We start from the raw sequence: 9951 nt of genomic DNA, 5'->3' as shown, positions 1-9951 counted from the left end.
AGGAAAAAGAGAAAGAAGGAAGAGGGAAAAAAATTAAAAGTTGACCTCCTGGTATCTTCGGAAAATCTTGTCAGTCTTTTTGTAGTTTGTGTTGTTGTTTTTCTTCTTTCCCTCTTTTTGACGTAATTCAGTCTATTTTTATATTTCTTAGATTACTATTTCTTTCTTCTTCTTTTTAAATATTCTGTGACTTCACTCCAGTCCGTTTCTTTCCTTTTAGTTTCTTTGTTCTTTAACAGTAGAAAGGTTAGCTTGTCTAGGTTCCTAATATTCAGCATTTTAGTTACCCAATCATTTATCTCCGGGATCTCTTCTTGTCTCCACACTTTGGCATAATACATTCTTGCTGCTGTCAAAGCCAGGAATAGTATTTTATCCTTATTTTCCTCTAATTTTCTATCATACATCCCAAGCAAAAGGATCTTCGGTTTCAGGGGCAGCTGTATTTTCAGCATACTTTGAATTTCCTTATGTATTCTCCTCCAAAAAATCTTCGCTTTATCACACGTCCACCATGCATGAAAAAAAAGACCCTTCTTTGCTCCTGCATTTCCAGCAGGCCGTGCTGGTATTGTTATATATTCTGCCTAATTTTTTCGGTGTTAGGTACCATTTTTGCGACATTTTCACCCAATTTTCCCTGAGCTCTATTGCGTACGTGTACTTTCATCTTTTTCTCCAAATTTCCTTCCACTCTTCTTTCCTAATGTTTCTTTGTATGTTTTCGTTCCATCTTCTCATATAATTTTTCTCCTCCTTTTGTTCCAGGTGCCATTCTAATATTTTTTTGTATAGCTTAGTTATCAACTTCCTTTCTGTTTCCATGATGTTATCCCAAAGTTCGTTACCTTGTGCAAAGACTAGTTTCCTATCCAATTTAATTTTTTCTTTAATTTGCCAGTACTGAAACCATGTTATATTTTTGTCAAGTAGGACTAATTCCTGTTGTTCTTTTATTTCTGTCACTACTTGTCTAATTTTTAGTATTTTCCTGTAAACGGGCCAGTCATTCCACCCTAGGCACCTTCTTTGCGTCGCCTCCAGAGGCGATACCCAGAGTGGTGTTCTGGTGTACAGTTTTAATCTATACTTTTCCCAGACTTTTAGGATTGCAGACCTTCTGAAATGGTTCCCAAAGTTTTTTTCTTTTTCTTTCCCTTTATACTAAATGTAATGGTGCCACCCCGCTCTTAGAGCGGGGTCACACATATATCTTAATACCTGATTCTACCACTGATTTCGCTCTGTAGTACAGTAACAAAAATGAGGAGTTCCTTTCAATGTTTAATGTTTGAAGGAAAAGGGTAATTTGAAACAAAGTGCAGCTCCAGTGGGGAAAATGCCATGTTTGCCTCTGTCAACATTGGAAATGACATGATAGATCCACCTACAGATACTCTTGTTTCTCCTGTTCTTCCACTACCATCAGATATCTGTGTTTCTGCATTTGTAGAATGGCACTCTTGGACTTGCACATTTGTTTAACCGTGCTTTAAATGTATGCATTCCCAGTTTAATGATAGTAATTGAGGTGTTTAGATTCAATGGGTAGGAGTCTTATATCAGGTCAGACAGAAACTTATTTCCATAGTGAGATAAGGAGATTATTAAAATAACATCATTAAACTATTTTAATAAATATAATGCTGGCCAACCCATATATTTGGTGCCTCAAATGTTAGCCCTATTTCTGGGTATATTTGTTCTAACAATTCCAAAAATGGCACCAGATTATTTATTATTATTTATTACCCCCAGAAGACAGGAGCAGAATTCAAAATGATCTTAACAGATTAGAGAGATGGGCCAAAACTAACAAAATGAAGTACAACAGGGACAAATTAAAGGTACTCCACTTAGGGAGAAAAAAATGAAATGCGAAGATACAGAATGGGGAATGCCTGGCTCAGCAGCAGTAGGTGTGAAAAAGATCTTGGAGTCCTCATGGACAGGAAGTTAAACATGAGCCAACAATCTCATGCGGCGGCAAAAAAAGCCAATAGGATTTTGGCCTGCATAAATAGGATAGTGTCTAGATCCAGGGAAGATATGCTACCCCTCTATTCTGCCTTGGTCAAGCCACACCTGAAATACTGTGTCCAATTCTGGGCACCGCAATTGCAGGGAGATGTTGACAAGCTGGAATGTGTCCAGAGGAGGGTCTGGAGAACAAGCCCTATGAGGAGCGGTTTAAAGAACTGTGAGGGGAAGTCATAGGGAGGAGGGAGCAAGCTTGGTTTCTGCTGCCCTGGAGACTAGGATGCAGAACAATGGCTTCAAACTACAGGAAAGGAGATTTCACCTGAACATGAGGAAGTACTTTCTGATTGTGAGAGCTGTTCAACAGTGGAACTCTCTGCTCTGGAGTGTGGTGGAGACACCTTAGAAACATTGAATCATAGAGTTGGAAGAGACCTCATGGGCCATCCAGTCCAACCTCCTGCCAAGAAGCAGGAAAATTGCATTCAAAGCACTCCAGACAGATGGCCATCCAGCCTCTGTTTAAAAGCCTCCAAAGAATGTGCCTCCATCACATTTCGGGACAGAGAGTTCCACTGCTGAATAGCTCTCACAGTCAGGAAGTTCTTCCTAATGTTCAGATGGAATCCCCTTTCTTTGGAGGCTTTTAAGCAGAGGCTGTACGGCCATCTGTTGGAGGTGCTTTGAATGTGATGTGCCTGATTCTTTGGCAGGGGATTGGACCGGATGGCCTACGAGGTCTCTTCCAACTCTATGATTCCATCCTCTCTTGGGGTGAAGTGGTCTAAAATGCAATGAATGAATGTCTGAAAGGTACTAAGTAGGAGTGAGCTGACAAAACATTTTAGATTTGGTTTCGGCTCCACCCGGGTGGCATTTCTCGAATGAAATGCTGGCGATCTCATTTCCAGGCTATATCACTACTACTTGTTTACAAATAAAGGAGAAGAAGATGAATGCAGAGATGATCCAAGCAGCTGGGAGATGGGATAGTTCAAACCAGAATGCTCTGGGGCCATTTAAAGGGTCAGCAACAGAAATTAAGACAATAAGCTAATTCTTTGCTCCCATCTGTAACAACTGAGTACCCAGGGCACACATTCCCTGCAGCCTTTGTCTCCACAATGAATCACCCACCCGGTGCACACGGTTGCCGTCGACTGACTCATGCCCACTTACAACCACAGCCTTTGTGTACTGCTCCTGGGATGGCACAGCGGGTGACTGACACGGCTCTCTCGCCCTGTGCCAGGAACTGCAAATTGAGCAAGGAGGGCACTTCATCTTTCTACTAAAAGGGAAACAACCCCCTTGCCTGGGTTTCCTTAGGAGAAACCAGGTGCTTTGTGAAAGCTGAGATATTCTAGTCATTGAATATCCCTTGTGGTGAACTGAAAAAAGCAAGCCAATTGTTTTAGCTTTAAGGCTTTCTTGATTTGGCTGCAGAGCCAACACCAGAGACCTTAAAATACAAGTTTGAAACATCCGATTTTTTTTTTCATATCAGGAGTGACTTGAGAAACTGCAAGATGCTTCTGGTGTGAGAGAATTGGCCATCTGCAAGGACGTTGCCCAGGGGACGCCTGGATGTTTTTGATGTTTTACCATCCTAGTGGGAGGCTTCTCTCATGTCCCCAAATGGGGAGCTGGAGCTAACAGAGGCAGCTCATCCACGCTCTCCCCAGATTCAAACATCTGACCTGTTGGTCTTCAGTCCTGCCGGCACAAGGGTTGAACCTATTCCGTCACCGGGGATCTGGATTATAGGACAATGTAATAATAATAATAATAATAATAATAATAATAATACGCCCTATCTCCCCAAGGGGACTCAGAGTGGATTCCAGCATATATACAGATACAGGCAAACATTCAATGCCTTTGAAACACACAATGAAACACAAATACATAGACAAAGACAAAGGCTTCCCCTTTCATCTCTGGCTATAGAGGCGGTACTCATCTCCTGCTCTGGGGAGGTGCCCATCTCACTGCACCACCAGGGACTCCAGATCAGATGGAAATCCTGCTTTCCAAAACATTATCTGAGATGCTATGAGAACACTGACTTTGGATACACATCAAGTAATGGTATACTCCACAAGGCTTTGGTGTTTCACTGAAAGGGCTGCTAGGACTCATCTCCCTGAGAGTGGGTGTCTGTTCCTAGGATGACACATGCTTATTAGCATATCCATGTGACATATTTAAATAGCAACACAAAGAGTAGGTACACAAAGACAGAGATACACATTTCTTCAGTACTGCTTGTCCCAAGCTAAAACCAAATACAGGAACCTGTCCCCTCCTTATCTGACAGACTAGGGAATAAAGCATGTCAGAAAATGGAATTGGGTGAAAAGGAGACCCCAGATTATTTAGCCCCTGAAAAATGTAAGTCAGGAGAGATAGCAGTAGGTAGGCACCAACATAACAATCTATTCAATACAAGTTGTTTCTCAAATGAACAAGACATGCACTAAAACCATTACTGGGTTGCTGTGAGTTTTCCAAGCTGTATGGCCATGTTCCAGAAGCATTCTCTTGTGACGGTCTGGAACATGAGCATACAGCCCGGAAAACTCACAGCAACCCAGTGATTCCAGCCATGAAAGTCATATTTATTAAACGCTAGCTGTACCCGCTGAGCGTTGCTGTTCCTCCCTCTTTCTGTCCTTTTTTTCTCTCCGTCCCTTTTTTTCTTTCCTTCTCTCCTTCCTTCTCTCCCTCTTCCCATCCTTCACCCCTTTTCTTTCCCTTCCTCTTTCCCCCTTTTTTCCCTTCTCTTCATATTCTTGGACTGCAAGTCCCAGCAGTCCTCCTGATCAATCTGTCAGCCTACCTATCTATCTATATCTAATCTATCTATCTTATATATCTGGAGGATTGCTGGAAGTTGCAGTCCTGGAATAGGAAATTGGAAATATGCAGGGATTGGGATGCTCTCAAAGAAATCCAAGGAGAAGAAAGCTTGCAGCTTGGAAGCAGTGCATTTGGGTCATCCTCCTCTCCTAAAGAGGCTGGTCTGGGGGATGCTGGGAGCTGTAGTCTGGAAGAGAGTGTGGATATGCTATTGTGTGTTTTGCTGCCTGGGGGAGTTGTTTTTGCGCTTGCACTGTAGTGTCTTTTTGCTTTTTTGGCTTTTAGCCCTTCCACTGTGTTTTTCAGTGTTTTTCTGAGTGATGGTCACTCGTTGGCCTGAGAGGTGCATTGTGTCCAAATTTGGTGTAAATTCGTCCAGTGGTTTTTGAGTTATGTGAATCCCAGAAATGAACATTACATTTTTATTTCTATAGATAACTCATAACAAGTAATTCTTGTAAGCAAAAAAAATGATGAAATAACAGACCCTTCATCATATTAATGGAACTTGTATGTAATTTGCAACTGTTAAAAGTGTGTGTCATTAGAAATCAAAGCATCAAAAGTGGGAGAAGACTGTAATTTGCTCTGAGGTAACTATTTTCCAATGCGGTTACCAGATCATATAGATTATATTATGTGGGACTACATTTGCCACCTACAGTATATCTTTCATGCTTTCAGCCAATGTTGCAGGTTGGCTGGTTGCATGGTAAGCAGAAACACCCCTATTTGCATAACCATTAAAAGTTGAAGAAGTCCTTCCTAGTTTTTATTGTAGCAACCCTATGTGAAATGACTAGTCTCTACATATTATATTGTTATGTACTTGCACCCCAATTCCAAACCAATAAAGCCACTGCAATTCCCAACAATCTGCAGAGCTAATAGTAAGGGATAATGGGAATACAGTTTTTTTGCACCTGAGAGCCCACAGATTTGCCTCCTTGCAATAAAGTTACCCCAGTGAATACACAAAAGACCAAAAGGTGAGCCACTTGGCTCAAGATGCTTTTCTCTGCAACCCAGTCCTTGTTCCCTTTTCCTATTGGCTCCTGTCAATACACACCTGGACTTCAACGTGTTCTCACGGATTCTGTGAGAATATCTAGTTTGTCTGTTTTTTATTCCCTCCATTCTCAGGCCTAATCTGGTTTCCTGAGAAAACTCCCCATTAGCCCAAGGATTTTCACTTTCCCCTGTTGCCTGAGAATGAGCACAAGAATTCAAATCATTGGTCTCCTCTGCCTCCAATTCTCTCCTATCATACACAGACTCCTCATTTAGAAACCCATCATCCCCCTCATCCTCTGGCAAATCCTCTGATTCTTGCTGTGCTACAACACCGCGCATATAAACATGCATCTCCTCACATCAATACAGAAAAAGGCCTAGCATTATCCCTTTAGCATAAAGCTACCATATAAAACATAATATTTTTTTTATTTCAGAAAGAGAACATTTCTAAGAAATATTGGATATAAAAACAAATTAGACTAAATTATAAAATGAAGGGAGAATGAGCTGTAAAACATGCCATAAATTCATATATTGTTTTTCCCATAAATAATACAAGATTCAGGTGTGATTAATTCAGACACTCAATTTCAACTGATGGACTGTGCTAGTTATGTGTGTTTTTCCCTTCAAGTTGTCATTTAACTTTCCCCATGAATTCCATGGACTTTTTTTTCCTTAGGAAAGAGTATGCAGAGGTCTCTTGCTATTGGTTAGTACAACACCCAAAGGAAATGAGATACAGATCACCTGGGCAGGTAGGAATGTTCACCAGGAGAAGATATCACAAAGTTAAAAAAATGCTTGGTGCACATGCTAGTAGTTTTCATCCTAATCCTGAGACACAAAGGATGTAGGCTTCCCTTGAAGGCGGAGGGTGCTTGCCTCTTTTAAGATAACACCGTGTTTTGAATAGCATCTTTTCCATGAATATTTTTATGTGTATGTTCTGTTCTAGGCCAAAATGTATCTTTCCCAGAAGCATAAGTGCCTTTTCATGCTCTCTCCAGGACCATAAATCCTCTTGTCCTCCTCAGTCTTTGCCACAAAGGACCCAAAGTCTACAGCTTCAGATTAGAAAGCGTTGCTGCTTCTCTTTCGAAGATCCCCCCACCTTCTCAATTCTCCCCAGTGCCAGATATTTCTGTGTCTACGGCTTGACCACATCAACCTGGACAGATAGCAAAAACTTCTAGGATAAGAAATAGGATGTTTGGAGAAGGGAAGAAAGTGATTGACGGTGAAGAAAGAAAGGGGGAACGCTAGAGCATGAGCCATGGCAGATGCCTGATGATATTGCCAACGGGCATTGAGCCAGTCCCTTCCATAGCAGCTGCCCTAGGGGTACAAAAAACCCCAAATTAATTGCTGATCAGGCCTTGAAATAGGAGCCCCCAGTGGTACAAAGGGTTAAACCCTTGTGCCGCAGGACTGAAGACTAATAGGTCGCAGGTTCGAATCCAGAGAGTGTGTGGATGAGCTCCCTCTGTCAGCTCCAGCTCTCCATGCAGGGACATAAGAGAAGCCTCCCATAAGGATGGTAAAACATCAAAACATCTGGGTGTCCCCTGGGCAACATCATTGCAGATGACCAATTCTCTCATACCAGAAGCGACTTGCAGTTTCTCAAGTTGCTCCTGACACAAAAAAAGGCCTTCAAATCAAAATAGAGACCCCATGCATGGGCTTTTCTAGGACAATGGCTCAACAATTAAATAGCATGTGAAATAATGCAAACATTTTCTTGCAAAACACTCATTCCCAGTTCTGGAGCTTTGGCGAGATGAACAACCTGCTGATGGTAACATAAACATAAGGAGATTCTGCAAATAATCGCAGCAAATATGGAAAACTAACTGTACTTGATATTACTTTTGGAGGAGCAGGTCCTTTGGACTATTTAAAGAATTACATAAAACTTGAAAACTGTTCCTCAAAGCCCTTCAAAGTAACTTTTGAAGATATCAAGAGTCTGTTATTTGTTGCACCAGTAAAATAAATTTGCTCTTATTTGTTATATTGGATTTAATATGCACGATATTGTTACACAAAACCAACTAGTTATAGTTAACAACATTACTTGTAACTCACTACTCCTGAGCTTTGAACCCTGTGTTATACTGCCACTCTCTCTTTTTCCCATATTTGTGATTTGGGAAGGATCCAACTTGATTAGCATTGAATGGCCTTGCAGCTTCAAAACCCGACTAGTTGCTGCCTGGGGGTATCCTTTGTTAGGAGGCGTTAGCTGGCCCTAAATAAAGAACAACACTAAAAAAAAACCAGGGGAATTCCAGACAAGAATCAATCAGGGTCAGCTAACACCTTCCAACAAACGATCCCCCAGGCAGCAACCAGCCAAACTTTGAAGCTGTAAGGCCATTCTGTGCTAATCAAAGTGGCCAATTACAACACTCACACTTGCATCAGGCAGACAAGAGTCCTTTCTCCTATCCTGGACCTTCCACAGATATATAAGTCTCACTTGCCTAGTTTCCAACAGACCTCACAACCTCTGAGGATGCCTGCAATAGAATATATAACATCCAAGTTCTCATTTAGATATAACCCTATGCAGACCCTGTGTAGGATCAATTCACAGAACTGGCACCTTGCTAGGAAGAAGTTCCATATAATCAGCTATACATGATGTCATACAGTTTAGACTCCACCATGAACTCAGCACACACATGAACTACTGGCATGACTTCCACAAGCACCCTTGAATTTGGACAAAAGCAAAACACACATTTTCAGACAAGCACTCTGCAATTGCTTGGATGCTCTACTCATTCAACCCAAGCCATTGACTTCTGTCTCTCATAACATATTAAAGATGGGGGAGCTCTCTAAACATGAAAGCTATGGTATCCCCATTCTAACTAAGAGGGCTGAAAGAAAAGTAATGCCTCCACCTTCGTAACTCTTCAACAGATGGCAGTACTGGTATGCGGCAGGTACTGGCAGAGGCGGCCCTAGGTAATTTTCAACGGTAAGCAGTATTTTGGCGCCCCCCCCCCCCCAACCAATCATTGATATATATTTTCTGTTCGTCGTGGGAGTTCTGTGTGCCATATTTGGTTCAATTCCATCATTGGTGGAGTTCAGAATGCTCTTTGATTGTAGGTGAACTATACATCCCAGTAACTGCACTTGCCGCACTTGTTCCCTTGCCTGGCCCACTTTGGGTCCGGAGGCGTGCCTGAAGACCAAAAGTCACCTCGTCTCCTGACTTTCTCCTCAGCCATTGGGACCAAGAGAGAGAGAGAGAGAGAGAGAGAGAGAGAGAGAGAGAGAGGTAGAGATGCCCACCCTTCCTGAAGGTAGGCGCAAAAACAAAGGAGGGAGCGGAGATACCTCCAGCCAGAGGGGCTCTCTCTCTCTCTTGGTCCCAATGGCGGAAGAGAAAGTCAGGAGAAGAGGCGACTTTTGGTGCGCACGCTGTGGTCTTCAGACATGCCTCCGGACCCAATGCGGGCCAGGTGCGGTGGCTCCGCCCCTTGGCCCACCCGTGGATTGGGGAGAGGAGAGGAGGTGGGTGGAGCGCCGGGGGATCGGGAAAGGGAGCCGGTCATGGGGAAGGAATCGAACGCGGAGAACGATTGAGTGCTGGCTCTGCTCACGCACCCGGTGGCCGGGTGGAGCAGGAACGAGAGGGGCTAGGCGAGGCTCAAGGGCACGGCCCTTTTGGGAAGAGGATCACCCAGCAGCAAGGCAAGAAAGCCGAGGCTCCCCCAGACTGCTAGGGCTGTTGTGAGCTGAGGGGGCGCTCCTCAAGTGGCGGCAGAGGGGCATTTACAGAGGCGTCTGTGTGCCCCTGGCAAAAAGAAGTGTTCTGCGACCGCTTACTTCGCGTAATGGACGAGCCGCCCCAGGGTACTGGCTTGTTCAGTAGACTCTCCTCTACAGTTCCATTTTGGCAGGAAGCCTTAGCATTGAACAGCTGTGTTGTGGTGCTTCTGTGAGGGTACCCAGGATGCTGACGCCTGAAATGAAAGCGCACAGATTTGAAACTTCAGAGACTGGATGTCATCACCATACAACATCGTCCATACAGTCCAGATTTAGCACTGTCTGACTTCCATCTATTCC

The sequence above is a fragment of the Anolis sagrei genome, chromosome X, assembly GCF_037176765.1.
Source record: "Anolis sagrei isolate rAnoSag1 chromosome X, rAnoSag1.mat, whole genome shotgun sequence".
In the NCBI taxonomy this organism is placed as follows: Eukaryota; Metazoa; Chordata; class Lepidosauria; order Squamata; family Dactyloidae; genus Anolis; species Anolis sagrei.
This window is presented reverse-complemented; position numbering follows the sequence as displayed.